Source organism: Zonotrichia albicollis, chromosome 8 (genome assembly GCF_047830755.1).
Source record: "Zonotrichia albicollis isolate bZonAlb1 chromosome 8, bZonAlb1.hap1, whole genome shotgun sequence".
NCBI lineage: Eukaryota > Metazoa > Chordata > Aves > Passeriformes > Passerellidae > Zonotrichia > Zonotrichia albicollis.
In genome coordinates this window covers 18,893,699-18,910,220 of record NC_133826.1, presented here as the reverse complement: position 1 = coordinate 18,910,220, position 16,522 = coordinate 18,893,699, and the positions used below count along the sequence as shown (strand labels likewise).

The 16,522-nt window shown below is 39.1% G+C and overlaps 1 protein-coding gene across 1 annotated transcript in view; it reads right to left on the bottom strand.

Moving 5' to 3' along the window:
• Positions 1 to 16,522, bottom strand: part of PALMD (palmdelphin) — a 43,776-nt gene that overhangs the window by 23,370 nt on the left and 3,884 nt on the right. The gene's annotated exons all lie outside the window — the stretch shown is intronic.

The window sequence follows — 16,522 nt, the reverse complement described above, 5'->3', positions numbered from 1 at the left end:
CATAGCTGGAAGAGTTTTAGAACTGCTAACCTGAAGTAAGATAAACTTTAAGCAGTCAGGTCTTTCATTAAATGCAAGTGTTAATCTGTGCAATTACTGGTCAGCTATCTGGGACTCAGGGGAAGCTTTGTCTAAGTAAGGATTTCAGGATCATCACTGCAGTGTTACCGAGATGAATCTAAAATGCTGGTGGCTCTCAGGCTGGATTTTTTTTCAGTCAGTTGACTTGCTGTAGATTTCTGCTGAAAACAGCATTCTGTGCCTTTAGGGTTGGTGCACATTTTGACCTTTCCATTTACCTGAGTGAGAGTCAGCTGTCCAAAATCAATCTAGGAAACTTGCAGAACAAGTGGAACTGCCTTAGTAAAATCCAGTTGTGGAAAGAATTCTAAGCAAATCAAACAGCATAAAGGTGTAATGTGAATCTGGAATCCCTTTGTTACCTTCAGTATCACATAACTTAAGTCTTTGTAAGGACACCAGCAGAAGAGTCAGTCAGCATGTTTGGGTTTTTCCTGCTAATTCACTGACATTACTCAACTCAGCAGGATTTGGTGACAGGTTTTATTTTACATGTTGGTACAGTGACCTGAAGCTGAATGGCAAATCAAGCTCATTATTAGCAAATTATAAGATGCTACAGAATTGAACACTTGATGGTGAAATTGCAGTCTTATAATTCAATAGAAACCAATATTTAATTTCAATTTCCTCCTTTCTAGTATGTCATCACTCCTCTGTATACATGAGCAGATTTCCCCCCTCTGCACTGGGGATTAAGGATTGACTAATGTTTTCTTTATACTCTGATCCACCCTGAGGTTTTGTTCAAACTTGCAAAGACCCCATTTTTAATCTCCAGTGAAGAGTTAAAATGTATTTTTAAAATATTAATATATGCTTTGTTTGTTCAGCATCTGAAATTTAAAAAATTACAATATTAAAGCAAATGTAAAGTTCAAAGGCAAGTACATTAAGGTGTATCAAGACACAAATTACAAGGGAGTTGAAATAAGTTTGGTTTATGGATAAGAGAATAAATTCAACCGCCTCGTGAAAATAAATATATTGTTGCTGCAGAAGCCAATAGAGGTTTTCTGTTTAAGCTTTCATAAATTAGTATAGCCTGCCTTACCAAACACTGAAAAAACCCCAAACCAACTTACTTTACCTTTGTCCTCTGTGAAGTTCATCTTAAATCTTAAGTGTGTAGGTAGACTTCAGAATGTTTAAAAATATTTAAAGCAGCAATGGATTACATCAGAATTAAGGATGCCTGTTTTGGGCCAGAATCTGTACTGTGAAATAAATGGGATCTACACTCTGTGGGTGGAGGAATTAGATATGTATTTCAAGATCAAATTAAAATCAATGGGTTTACATTGCTTAGAACTTTTATGATCTAAAGTATTGTCCTAAATTTATGCTTGAAAATTATGTGTTTTTAAAAACCCTGCTTGTGGATGTTATATAGTTATAGACTGGAAAAGTATTTGACGTGTGTTTCTCTAATCTAAACCAGTAAATTGAGGTAACCTGAAGAAGGTTTCTAGAATGTTGCTTCTGTTTTCAGGTGACCATTATTAAGAAAGTATTTAAAAGCCACTTTAAATATTTTAAATTGTTTGAATCATATATATCCCCTTGTTAGGCAGGATTTGTTGTTCAGTCAATAGGTTGTTTTCCAGTTATCTTAATCCTATTCTAAATGGGATTTATGTGCAGGAGAAGAAATGGACCAGCTGTCATTTTGTCTGCCCGGTAAGCCTGCCTTACCAGTAGGGAGTATCCATGGAGTAAAGGTTAGAGCAGTGAATCTGAACAGCTGTGCTTTCAGCCCACAGGATTCTTGGAACAAGATTTCTCAGAACCTGTCTGCCAGGAACATATCCAGAGGAAACAATCTACCTATTCTGCAACTTTAAGAAAAAGTTTATTTTTCTTTTGGTATAATGGATTCCTCAAGTGATGCAGAAAATGTTTGTGTCTCATATAATGAGTCATACAGGTTGGATTTTTTTGGCTTCACTTATTTCTTTGTTTGTTTCCCTTTTGCACGGTGTACCTCATTTAGAAATAATAATGCAAATTTGCAGCACAAGGTGAGAGAGTTCCATTATGAAGTCTTACAGAAAAGGGGGTGCTAATTTAGAAGAATGCAATATCATGAACCAAAAACTAGAAGGACCATAGAAGCACTTTCACAGCTGAAAATACAAGTCCTTTTGTTCATTTCTGGAGCAATGTCTAAGTCTTGGAATGGTCTTCAGAACTGTACTGGCTTTCCCTGGCCATATTCTACATACAATATCAGCCTCAGTTCCACTCTTGCTCATTGTACTGGGATTTCTTTTGAAACGCATAACTAGCCTAAGGTACAGTGACATATAGATTATTGTGCTAGTAAACAATTGCCTCTGAGAAGAAACATTGCATTAAAGGTAAGGAGAAAGAAGCTTTCACTTTTCAAGAAGTGAGTGGAACTTCATTAGTGAAGTGAGTGGAATTGATTAGATTGTTATCAGGTGAAAGCATAGCCTACACTTGCTGGAAACAGTGGTTACTGAGGTCATTAATTCGCATTTTGTTTATCTTAACTAGTTTGATAGTTTTGCTTTGTGATGAGCTGCCTTTGGTAAATGTGTTTGAAAAACAAAAACGGTGTTTTGGACTCAGTACAAAAATGAATTCTATATTCTTACAGTGAGCACTGTACTGCCCCTATGAATTTGTCTACATGTAGCCTTGGCTCTGACAGCAGGAATAGGGAGGAGATAAATTTCATTGAAGGTCTCTCAATAGAAATGTTTACTGCAGCCATCCTGTCAATTGGCACAGAAGTCTGTTATCGGGTGTGCCTCAACTGTGATTGAGAGAGAGACCCTTCTCCAGACAGAACCACAGTTTTTGCACTTTACAGGTGGAAAATAAACCAACAAGCAAGAGAAATTTGAAAATCTAAATAAGGCTCACATCCCTCCATCAAATTATACATTTGAAATTATTAAAACATTTATAAATTTTAGGATCTTAGAGGAAGTTTATAACAAAACATGTGCCAGCTCTCAGAGGGATTAAATTTTGCTTTGAAGGCCAGTTTTGGAGAAGTAATACCCTATTAGGCAGGTCTTTGAATATAATGAATTTCTTGGGTCCTCTCACTGAAGCAAAACAATATCCAGATATCTCAGATTTATACAGTTTTATGAAGCTAAATTCTACCTCATTTACTTGTTTGAGTAGATACACACCCTAAATCTCTGGGAGGAAAAGCCTTGGACTATTATGTTTCACTTGGTACAACTCCCTTCCTGTTGCTATTCATAACTATAAATATATTACTTCTTTAAACTCAAACTAAAAACCCAGCTATTTGTCATTATCATCAGGTTTCTTTAACACATTGATTTTTAAATTTTTTGGTACATTTGCTGCTCAGGCATCTTTCAAAGCTATGTAGAGGTTTTAGAATGCAGCACAGGCTTAGATGTCCCTTCTGTGGTAGGGGTCTATCTTATGTTGATAAGACACAGTTAAACCCAGCTAAAAGTGCTATTGTGCTAAATATGGACCATCCTGCCCCTCTTTTCTAAAATTACACAGTGAACTTTGTTGAAGTATACTGATTATTTTTTAAATCAGTTAACAATTTTTTGTGTGGCATTTTTTATATTCCCACACTTGTCTGTTCTCAGTCTTGCGTATTTTATGAACCTCTGGATGTGCGAGATTTTCCAAAGCACCTTTAACACTCTGTTGTGTCTCACCTAAAAATCCCACTTCAGTGAATAGTTTAAGTGTAATTACTGAGGTGATATCAAATGTGAGACTCTTAATAGAATGTGTTCAGGTGCCCAGGTAAGTGATAAGTCTGTGTTTGTTTTGTGGTCATTTGAGGAGTTTTTTCAGGGTTTGTTTGTTTTGTTTTATAAATGTAAACTGAAACAAACCCACAGAATCTGAAATACTCAGGATGGGTGCCTTACACATGTTGTGGAACACATTGCTCACAACCTAGCTTTTTCCAACTGCTGCAGATATGCGCTTCTAAGAATAGGGCAGAGTTTTAAATCCTACCCAGCCAACTGTGTGGGGAATTTTTAGCAGGCCTCTAAGAACCATCTTTAGTTATTGCATAGTTTGGTTATGCTTTATTAAGTGAAAACAAACCACCTCATGACCAGGGCCAAATCCTGCAAAAACTGTGCTGTCCATAATACATCTCATATGCTTCTGATTCTCATTTTATGAGGAGAGCACAATGAGGACAGTTGTGATGTGTGGATGTCAGAGACTTCAGTAGGACGGCAGAGCAAAATAAGGGCCTTGTAGACATATTTTTGTGAACACAGTGCCAGGTGTACCTGTGCCACAGTACCGAGTGCTGCTGGTGAAGGCCTTAAAAGTACAGACAATTTGGTCTAGAAGATGAGCTGAAGCAGGAATTCCTGATGAGAAAAGCTCTTTCTGCAGCTGGAGCTGGGGAGGGTGGGGTGTAGAAGAGGCAGGGACAAGACTGGAGGTGGTGAAGGCATTGAGCAGCCGTGTGGGTGACGTCAGCTGGCTCCCTTCTCCCGAGGCATGGGCAGAGCTCCCACGCTGCTCCTTTGAGAAGCTGCCTGACGAGTCTGTGCCTGTAGCACTGGAGCTCAGACTTCTGCAAGATGGGATGAACCTTATCTGATAGCTCCCAGCAGAGCAAAGAGTTACTGCTTTCTCCTCCCACACTTCCAGCCACATTTTCCTGTCACTTCCCTTCATCTGTTTCATCTCTGAAGCAATTATATTTGCTAATCTGTCAGGAAAGTAATTAAAAAGAAAACTTGAAAACAAACCTAAATCTCCAAATCCGTGAGTATCCACTATGTCAGTGAGCAGAAAGGCTCAATAGGAGATGACAGGAACAGTAATTCTAGGGAGTAAGAAGAACTCTAATTCTGATCAGGAGACAAGCAGCAAGAGAAGATAGATGTAGGAAATGTGACTTCTGGCAGCAGTGAGATGAACTCAGCCACCTTGCAGGCCTCAGGCTTACCTTACTGAGTGGTCCAGGGACCACGAGAGACTTCATGTTGACATGTATGATAAGCATGTATGCTTAGCTACTTATCTAAAGCTTGAAACTGCTGTGAAAACACAATGACTTCAGACTCTGGCAATCCTTCCTGTGCTTCCAGATATTAAGTGTCCTCCGCTGTGGGTGGGCAAAAAATATACCACATACAATTTGTTTTGCGTAAGCCTTTCCAAGTATTAATGGAAAAAAAAACATGATAAGATTATGCAAAACTTTATTGTTAGCAGAGATGATAAGATTGTTTATGTCAGATGATGAGTGCTGCAAATCCAGGCCTAGTTTCTTCAGTAAAGGCCTGTTGTTTTTTGCTGAGGAGTTTGTTATTTGGAAGCAGTGGCTGAGGAAAAACTCTCAGCTTGTCAGTCCCCCAGACTGTTAATGTCAGCTGTCCCCTGCTCGTTGCTGGTGCCAGGGAGGTCACCTCAATAACACGGGGCTCTGGCAGCTGCCGCCGGCTGTGCCGGGTGCCAGGCGGGGCAGCGCGAGCAGCTGAGCCCGAGGAGTCATCCGGATGCCTGTGACACTATGTCACCAACTCTCCTTTTCCAACAGATCCAAATATTTCACTGCTGCTTCACAAGCCACTGTACATTTACTTAACCCTTTATCTTAGAGTGGTGATTATTAACTAGGAGCAAAAACTGTGTTGAAGTACAGTTTCCTTATTTTTTGTGGAAGTTTTGTGTTGATTGTCAGGATTTCAGACCTGTTTCATAGCTACATTTTCTAATCAGAAAGGTATTATTGTCCTTATTTTCACCTGAATCTGTAGTGGATCCTCTTAGTGATATTCTGCTCTTTGCTTGGTACTTACTCCCGGTGAAATTTTGTAAGAAGTTTGAACTGATATACTGGCTCTGTGGAGCTGAAGGAAGACATAGAGCTTCTGTCTCTATGTACCATATTCCCACAGGTACCGTGGCTGTCTGCTCACTGAATCTGCTCACTAAACTGGCTGAGATCTAACCAAGCTAAAAGGTGGTTATTGCTATGCTGATGAGTCAGATCATTGCCCAGGGAGGCCTGATGAGTGCCAAAATGTGGTAAAGAGAGGATAGAAGGTGAAACTGTGGCTCCTGGAAAATGCAAAGGAGCAGGAAAGAGCAGTGGAAGAGGAGGGACAAGTGGGAAGAAAGGGAAAGTGCTAAACTGTTAGATAAAATAAGCTGTTAAATGTAGATTTACCTTTACAGACTAGGTAACACAATGTGTGGAAGCTTTCTTTTTTCCCTTTTCTTCCCCCCTGGAGGTGAATAGGCCTTTGAAACACTTTCATCAGATCAAAGGTCTTATTACCATTCATGAATGCAAAGAAGAATCTGGTTGCATGAAAGAATATTTTGGGGACTATAAAGTTATTTTCTAGTCATACCTTCTTGAGATGTGAATGGGCTCCTTACCCAGTGACTTAAGGAGAGCCAAGCTAACCTGCATGTGATGGCACTGCTTCATTAGATATAATTTCTGAAGAGTGTCTTTGCAATGTCTCTGCAGTCTGGCAAGTAGGACCTGTAGTTGGTTTGGAGATCTATTATGGTCTTTACAGTCCAAATCACTTGGAGACTGATGGCCTGCAAAGGCTGGAGTTCAATACTATTTTAATAACCTATTTCAACAAAATCTTTGAAAATTTGGAAATGCCATTGTGTATAGCCTGTAGGTGAAATGACTATTTGAAAAGGGTTTGATGCATTGTGTTAATCTGGAAAAGGGGCTTGTCAGGTAATTTCTCATTTCACTATTATAATAGCCTGCTGCCAAATGGATCTAGCTGTATTGTCAGACATACAGCTGATGCAGCTACAAGACATTAAGAAACTTGTTCTTGAGGTTTGAATTAGAAATTTAATCCCCATTTCAGTGCTGTGTGAGTGTCCTGTACTGGCCCTAATGGGGTTTTCCAGAGCTGATCTCACACTGCAGCTGTGTGTTGCCATATGCAAATTAGCCATTAGAATTGGCAATGTTGGTAGTGGAATGGGTCTCTTTGGTGGCTCCCATTAGGGGCTTCAAATTAACTCTTCCTCCAAATCTTTATTCCTTTGACTGCAACCTTTTTTCTTAATTGCCTTACTTTTATGATATCTTCAGCAGAACTGACTGCAATACCTCGGGTCCTGGCTGGTCCTGCAATACCTCTGACAGTGCCTGCTTTCCAAAAAACCTTGTGAGAGCCTCAACCCCTTCCACCTCCTCCTGCTTCAGCTAGACATTATCCTAATCCTCAGTCTTTCTCCTATCCTGTATTAATCCCATAAACCCTGAGCAAATCTGCCTACCTCTGTCAGTATTTGATGAAGAAGGTCCAGGGGACAGCTCCCAGTGTGCACCATCTGCACTGATAGGCTGCAGAAATCTGACCACAGCTTGAATCTCCCCATTTAATTGTCCCTAACAAGCAGTTATGAAATCCACAGAGCAGCTCTAAGTGCTCATAAGATGTTCTGAAAATGTTTTTTTACATACTGGTCCTTTTGGTTTTGTTGAATGTAATGCTTGTAGTATAGAACTGTCTTTCAGTTAGTGAAATTTAAATGCCAGTTGTGAAAACAACATGAATAATGCAAGAAGTGATGTATAGGTCAGACTTTGAAGGATCATGAGCATGACTCAAGCAATTGGGATTGTGTCCTGGTTACATGGAGATTTCAATCAGAAAAACATCCTGACTGTTGATTCTTCTTGTTTCACTTGCAGAAGATTACTTTAAATTCTCTAACTTTTTCTTGAATGTACTTATTCACTTGTGATTTTCTAATTCTTGGAGGTAAAAGCTACCTGTAGTAGAGCTTGTCAAAAACATTTTATATAAAGGGCTAGATGCTGACACAAACCCTCCTGTGCTGAAATAGCATCTTGGAATTCTTTATCTGTTCCATTTCCCCCCCTTTTTAAAGCTATTTGCATCCTGTCAACAAATTCTAAAATAATTAGATCCTACAATTTATTTTCCTACATTATAGTTTTAGTTGTATTTTCTAAATCTAGTTTTGACTTTAATTTCCTTATTTCTCCTGAACATTTGATTTGTTAGCCAACAAACTTTTGCCTGATCTGCAGGAACTCTCCTAGCTGCTGAGAACAATGTCCAATCTCTCTAATTTTCAATTTATTATCTAGATACTCTCAGTTTCAGAAACAAAGGCAGGATAGGAATTAGTTTAATGCTTTGGTTTGTACAACTTTGATTATTTAGTTATTTTGCAACTTAATAATTCAAAATAATTGGATCCTCCTGAGCAATAAAAAGGTTTACAATAATTTATGGACAAGGTGCTCTCTCTTTCCATGTGTATGTGGGATGATTAATAAAGTTTCAGATCTGTCAGGCATTCTGGAATGATAGGCTAAATTAGTAGCATGCCTGGGTTTTTTCAGCACTTCAGAACTTTACAGAGGGTCTCTGATGTCTTCTGCCTCCAATCTGTTTAATGACAAGAGTTAGATTTGCTAAAAAAAAGCTTTTGGGCTTTTTTGTTTTGAACCCTGGTTCACAAGGCTCGTATCAATAACAAAGCCTTTTGTAGGACTAGCTGAAGATTTCTATTTTCCTTTGCACTTCTGCCATCATGAAGGCTCTTCCTTAGCAGTGTTTCATATTTTTTCACTGACAATAATGTCTGAACATGGCAAATGGACCTTTGCTGTGGCCCTCTGCAATACAGAAATAGCGTACGGCTCTATATCTGTTTTGTAGCTGTAAGAAAGTGAATCTTATGTACATTTGTTAAGGCTCACACGTGTAAGAATACTACCAAAAGCAGGGCTGTGTGTTTAGGAAGGATGAAATTCCTCAGATCCAGGCATGCCCTGACACCTCAAGACTCTGAGGAGAGTTTGGGAGTCATACTGAATCATCAGATGAATATTAACTCTGATAGCCAACCTGTAGCTAGAATGGCTAATGTTCTAAAGAGTTTGAGAGTTCCTCTGAGCTAGGGATGAGTGCAACAGTTGTGGGGAATAGATTGTCCACTTTTGCTGGAAATATTTCAAGAGGGATGCTGAAATCTGACTGGAATGTTATGAGAAGAATAATAGAAGAATTTAATAGAAAGTATGTTCTACAAAACTAATATAACTCATTAAATAGAAAGTTATTTGGCTCTTCAAGAAAACACAGTTTCTTACTGATGGAAATTTGACAGTAAAAGGCAAAATTATAAGAAAATTCAGTGATTGGATGTTGAAAGGTGAAATTATTGCATGGTAGAAGAGATTTTTAAGAGGGGCAATAATTCCAGGGCAGTGACAAAAGCGATGAAACCTATCACAAAACCTGAGAACATTCTTAGCATGCTCAGAAAAGTGACTAGTTAGAAGATACAAAAACGGCTTAATCAAGGACAACTTAAAAAGATTTCTTATTGATATTTTTTCTATTTCCTTTTGACTTTTCACATTTCCTGAAACAATTCTTTAAAATTTTAACAGTTCAGAATTTGCTGTTTGTCCTGGGTAGATGGTTATTTTGGTTGTCAGTATTATAATATCATCTACAGTCCTGCTGTGCCAGTTACAGAATGTATTTACAAGACACGTGGCAGTTGCTGCTGGATCCACTTGCTTGCAGCCTTCCTTTTGGAACTTTGTACATTTTAATCAGTAACCTTTTATAACCCAGAACCAGTGATTTTCAAATAGGGACTGAATTTGCCATTCTTTTTGGTGTCATGAATCAAGAAATGTGAGTATAAAGATGCTGTCTTTTCATGAGCCAAGGAGAATTGTGAATGAATCTGTGTAAGTCAGGAAAATCAGCCCTGCTTCTGTGTGTATTTCCTGCTTCCCATCTGCCAGATGGGCAGGGTGGTACTTTCCTAGCTCACAGAGAAGTGTGCCATTGTTGAATATGGACTGTTCCTTGCACAACCATTTAGATCATGTTTGAATTTGGAGTGTACCTAAAATGATGGCTGGTCATTTGGTAAAATAAATGTTGGGAAAAAAATCACTTTAAACGGGCTTTTAATTTACAGATTTCCATGCAAAATAACAATTGCAACCAGCCATAGTAATAATGGAATACTGCCTAAACTATGCTACCAAAATTCAGGCCAGTCCAGACCAGGAGAGAATGGAAGCATCTGCTTGATTTTTATTGAAAACCCTGGAACTCATAAGTGAGTGCTCACTATGAAGTATAAGCTGCCTCTGTTTCAAAGGATGTCTGTTCTAATTTGTTTCAGTTGCAATAGGCTTCTCTGCCTTATTGCTCTCCAGAACTTTACCTTTTAACAAATTATTTCAGATGGCATGGACCCAGCAGCAGGCTAATGCACTACAGTCATCATTAGCAAATGTGCTTTGCCCTTGAACAGTCTCCTATGCTAATCATTTTATGCCAGCACCATCCTTTTTCAGGAGTAGCTGCCCTTGCTAAAAGCAGCCTGGCCCTGTCCATTTGCCAGGGGGAGGTCCTGTCATGTGATTTAGTCCCTCTCAAAAAAGGTCTCTGTGTATGGCTTGGCTGACTTCTCAGTTCATTGCATGCTGACACTGAGTGTAGCAGGCTGGCTATCTTCACAGAGGGCTATAGTTCAGCTGATCTTAGAGGTATTTTCCAACCCTAATGACTCTATGATCTCATCTGCTGCCCTTTCTAAATGAGCAAGCAGACTGATGTCATGCATTAACATATGACAGCACTGGGTTTGGTGATGAGGCCTACATATTACTAAAATGTGTATCTAGGAAAGTAAAATCCATAAATATTCTTCTAATGTCTATCTCTATAAATTACTGCACCTTCACTCAGAGATTTGGCCACTGACAGTGCAGTCTGTGCATTTATCGCCAGTGTTGCATACTCTGGTCCAGTCATACTGGGGGCTTTACAAACATTTAGCCTGGTGCCAGTGTGAGCTCATAAACTAAGAAAGGGGTCTTCACAAAAGTCTTGCCTTTGAATATGTGATGCCTTCTATGTGCTACCTTTTCTGATAATGTTAGAGACCTTATTAATACCAGGCAAAGTGCGCTGTTAGAAAACATTAAATGTACTTTAAAAACCATGATTCAATGTTTGCTGTGACCAAAGCTGATGTAAAACTAGCTGGATTTACTTAGCCTCCTACTCCCTTAACTTTAGCTCTAACTAGATAACTCCTTTTCTAACTCAGCTGTCTGTATTTATTCATGGCAATAACTTAACTTAGGGTGTTTATGGTGTTTATTCCTAACAATACCTCCCAGTTTGGGGTAGATACAGAACATTTCACTGCCTGAGAGGTTACAAAATTTAATGGGAAGGATAGACCATAGGATAGTTTGTCATGGTCTCAAACACACAAAATATGAGAGTAAACTGATGTTTCTAGTGAATGGCCATAGGTAGTAGGACATTTCTCTGGGGTGTAGTACTAACATTGAGCAAGATGAGGGGAGGATTAACCTCAGAAAGTGTATTTTAGACCAGAAAAAGAAAAAAAATTATGAAAGCATACAGGAAGCCCACTACTCACTTTTGATTTGGTTTCGTTTTATTTGTGGTACTATTTCATGTCAATCACTAACTTACAGATGTACGTTTACACCTCTGGACACATTCAGATAGATCATGTTTGAACTTTTAGAACATATTTAATTGTCATTGGAACCTCAACAACACAAAAACCAGGGAAGATATAATGAGGTTCAGAGATCATGATGAACGCTAGGAAAAAGTTAACTGATACATGAGAAAGTAAGTTGCTGAAGAAGCAGTTTCATGATCTATAGTTTGGCCTTTTGTCTGGCCTTCATCAGGTATATAATAACAAAGCTTGAAAGCTCCTAGATCAGCAGTTCAGCTCCCACACTGGGAATGAGGCAGGGCTTGCTCAGCTGATACCTCATTCTGACAAAGAAACTGAGTTACAGGAGGGACATAGAGCAGGAGTTGGTGGGGCATCAGTGAAAACAGTAGTAGACTAAACTTCTATCAACCACTGTTTGCAGGAGAAGTAAGAGTATGGGCAGGTTAACCAACAGCACATCCAGTATTACTTGTTCAGCTGCAGCAGAGGAAGCACTTTGAGAAAAGGAAATGCAGAAACTGGCGCTCCTCCCGGGATGGACCTGCTGGGGCTTGTAGGGCTTGGCTGTCTGTGGTGGGTGGGGAGATCCTAGACATGTTCTGTCAGACCCTGGCATCTTCACTGCCTGTGAAAGAGGGCTGTGTTGTGTTCTGACAGGTAAATATGGGGTGACACAGTAACTGTGTGGAAACAACATAGTGACACAATCATCAGACCACATGAAACTCATTGAGAGCAGGACACTGCTTGAGATGGTGTCTAATGTAAGAGTGATGTGATAATGGTTATTTCTGAGGCTACCAGCAGCTCCCTTTGCTTTCTATACTGGATTGAACTAATGTTGCCAAGGAAGCGTCTGCAGGTGCTTTGCACCATTACTCTGTCAGCCATGTGGGTTCTAGCACTCACTTCATAAGGACTGATTGTGATCCTTCCAGCCTGCAGCGTGGAGAAATTGTTATTAACAACTGAATGGGTCTGGGACTTTAATATATGGAACCTGAAAATTATGAAACCTCAATTTATAGAGCCTGATCCTCTGTGTCTGTTCACCAGTTTCCATCTAGTCAAAGTCCCCTTAAACTCATGTGAAACCTTTAATTTTCTGTCAGCAAGACACAGAATCAGGTCTGTTTGCGAGCAGCTTTGGGGACTGTCAAGCAGCATGATATTTCAAAGAGCTTTAGTCCTCTGTGGTACAGCATAAAGTTTGCTCCTGGGGTTTGGGGTGGGGGGGAGTAGTTTAATTATTTGTAGAGATCAAATTTATTGAAGAAGGTTCTGGCTGTGCAATGTAATTTCTTTATAGGATCCGCTGGGACATGGCAAGCTTGGGCTGTTGGAGGGGCCAGCCAAAGGGTTTAGCACCTCATCTGCACTGAGGTAATTAACCAAAGGAACATTACTCTTGTAGTGCTCAAAATTGCCTGGAAAGCTAGAAGCAATTTTCAGTGGCATGCTTAAGGTAGTTTTTTGGCGCATTTATAGACTCCTGGGGGTAGTTTTCTAAAACAATGTTCCTTGTGAGTGTCTTTGTAGAGACACATACAAATACAATCTTTGCTCCCCTAGCATTGACTTTGTAAGGAGCATTGTCATTGTCTTTTATTTTGAGAATTGTTCTGAAGTTATGCTGGGAGTAATAACCCGGGTTGAGCCTTGGAAGCCCCTGAAAAGATCTGAGTAAATGGAAATTTATCTCTTCTTTATGCAATTCTTACGTCAAGAAGGCAATTTCTATGTACTTTGTGAACATCTGGAAAAGAGTTTATTTTGAAAAAATGTTCTTGAACATCAAGCAAAAATGCCACTTAGTGAATGTACTTTCTCCATCTCCATGCTCAGTTTTGCATGGATCTCAATGTAAATACCAAAACAGCAGTCATCCATTACTAGTTTAAGCATCTCTGAATTCTAGTTCTTAAATAGAGTAGCATGTTGATAGAGTTTAGTTATGTTTCACTATGCAAGACAATGCCTTCAAATATGAGGATTAATTAGAAAAAAGTCTCATCTTGTTGTAAGGAATTTGCTGACTCTCTTTGGACTCAATTGAGCAATCCCAGGGCATGGTAATCTCTTCGATGCAGAGCTGAGGAGGTAAAGAGCACCTAGAAATGAAGCATTTGTTGTTCAAAACATATAATTACAAAATCTGTCTGGACAGATTCAAGTTCATGCTTGTTGCATGACAGCTAAGTATTAAGTCTGTAGAGGACTATTTGGGCAGGGGGCAAATTCACAAAGCAAACTGCATTGATGTGCTTCAGTATATTGAATTACCCTGCAGTGCAATTGGAAGTTTCTGCCAAAAACCTCTTTTGAGAACATAAATCTTGGATTTCTAGCAGCAGCAGCAGCATTGACAAATGACAGTCAAGACACACATCATCCTGGGTATTATGTAGTCAGCTGGGAGCTCTATCCTTGCTGTATGAGGGAGAAGGAAATAAGATTACCTTGGCATTTCCTGAACCTTTTGGGTTTTGTTTCTGGCTAGTCAGCCATAACCAAAACAAACAGGGCCAAATTGATTCTTTGGGTGCCTTTGAAGTCAGAGGAGTTATAACTGTACTAAGTCCCAAGCTTCTTAGTATAAAGACTGTGCTGAGTCTCACAGGAGAATCCCCTTTTCAGAGCCTTTCTCTAATGGCTGCAGTGTTTAGCATGGCTTTTCATTTTTCATGATGAGTCATGCTGCTGCCAGTTCAAAAGCTGCATTTGCAAAGACAGGGTTTTGCCTTTTCTCAGTTTTCAGTGAAACATGAAAAAGAATGTCATGAAACAATTAAGAATCATGCCTAGGCCCATCAGTATGCTGTGGGAAAATGAGGAGATGGGTCAGCTAGGGTAAAAGCCATTTCTGTGACAATGCTTTGTTTCTACCATTGCATTTAAAGGTCTCTTGATGACCAAAAGATTTCATAGGATTCCTTTTACTATTTGATTCCTGTGCCTTTACCTCATCCTCTCTGCTGTGTGTAAAAAGTCATGGTAGGCCTGGTGTCTTTACAATCTTTCACCTAGGTTGCAGTCAAGGTTACTAGCAGAGAAAAATATTTGCTCTTCTTTCCCCTAACTCTTAATGTAGGGACTTATTTTATCTATATCTTAAGCTCATACAAAAAGTAGTGAAAGTTGTTTGCATAAACATTTGTGTGATCCCACTAGGAAGAGCAATACCTATGCTCAGATTTTTTTCCACTAGCTGCCTTGTGATGTTTTTTTATCTTGGGCAATTGTTTTTTCTGTACCTGATAATCCCCATGGTAGTTTTCTCCAATACCCCAAGTTTAGCATGATGTTATAATGATTTCAACAGCACTGACTCACATCTCTTGCAACCTAGAGCAGGTTGCGAATACTTGGCATTCCAGTTTATGTAGCAGACAAATACTTGCCTTCAAGTACTTGCTTCTGGGAGGCCATCACAGTGAAACTAACTGATGGACAAGCCCAGGCTTGGAGACAAATGTTTGTTGATTTTCCTGCTTTATTCTCTCTCATGTAACATCTGCTGTATTTTTCAGTTTGCTGTTTGCTCAGCTAGCACTGCCAACATTGGCTGTTTCCAGATTAATGGAAACTTTCTTCTGAGTGAAGCAAGTTGTAATGTCATCTATTTGAAAATGGAAAACATCTATAATCTTTACATACAAAGATCTTACTATAAATATAGAAACAAAGCACTGTTTGTGCCCAGACCTCAAATACATCTTTGAAATATCTGTGAGCTGGAAAATGTTTGGTAATGTGAAGGAAGATGAGTGCTTTAAACATCTCAGTATGAAATGGAAATGGTTTTTTATTTTATTTTGCTTTTGAGCTCTTTATTCCCACAGGATGGCCTTTTAAAAAAGGAAATGTGGCCAACAGGAAAAGAAGGCATTTAAGTATAAGCACAACTATAGCTTGAATTGTTGGCTTGGTCTTATCACATTCTAGATAGAGGAATTGAAGGTGAATGGATTCACACCCAGATTCCATTGTAGTCATCAGCAGAAACTTTAGAACTGGGCTCAAGGGCCACTTGTCCACCTCCAGATACAGCTGTTCAAGTGCAAGGATCTCTGAGCCTTTGTCCTGATGTTGGTTGATTCTGTTCTATAACTGGGAGTGGGTCAGGTATTATGGGTGCAACCACAGTAACAAAGATGTCTGTAACCTACTTAAGAGAAGTCTTGTGTAATTTTTCTGACAGTGATTCAGGATCCTACAAATCTGGCCTTTTTTGCTCTCAAGGAAATATTCTCATGCCTCCCAAAAAAGCACAACTAGTGTTTATGCTTTTTCTGCAATTTGCAGCCAGAGTTGCACAGAATTTTGTTCAGGGTGGAAAATGCTGCTATCTGGAGTTATTTCTCAAATTCACTGGTTGTATGGAATAACTGTATAGTTAAGGCAATTTTGCACATTTAAAAATAGAACTGCACAAATGAAGCTATAAGTAAATGGACATGTAAAAAATATTTCAACTTTCTGTAACAAGATTTAGACAGACCAGATTTCATTGTTAAATATTAATATATTGTGATCTCCCTGTGTTAAAATCAGATTATGAAATAGGAATGGATTATTCACTGAATGCTAATTCCATTTCTGTATATATATTACAGAGGGAGCCATGCTTTTCTGTAGCTTTATGTGCCATTTGCCAGAAAAGTACAAGTAAAAATGCCAGCAAAAAGTCCTGTTTCATACAAGTTTATTTCCATATTTATATAGACTATGTGATTGCTAGAAATGGTTGCTTTGTAGGATCACCCATCACTTGATGTCAGGACCCCAGCAGACATTTTGAGAAAGAACTTCCAGTAGCTTCTATGTGGTTTTTTTCATAAGAACATTCATTGGCAGGCCTGTCATGAGTTGGCTGTCAATGATCTCTCCAAATTCTGTCTCATATGTGTTAATTGCCTGAAAATTA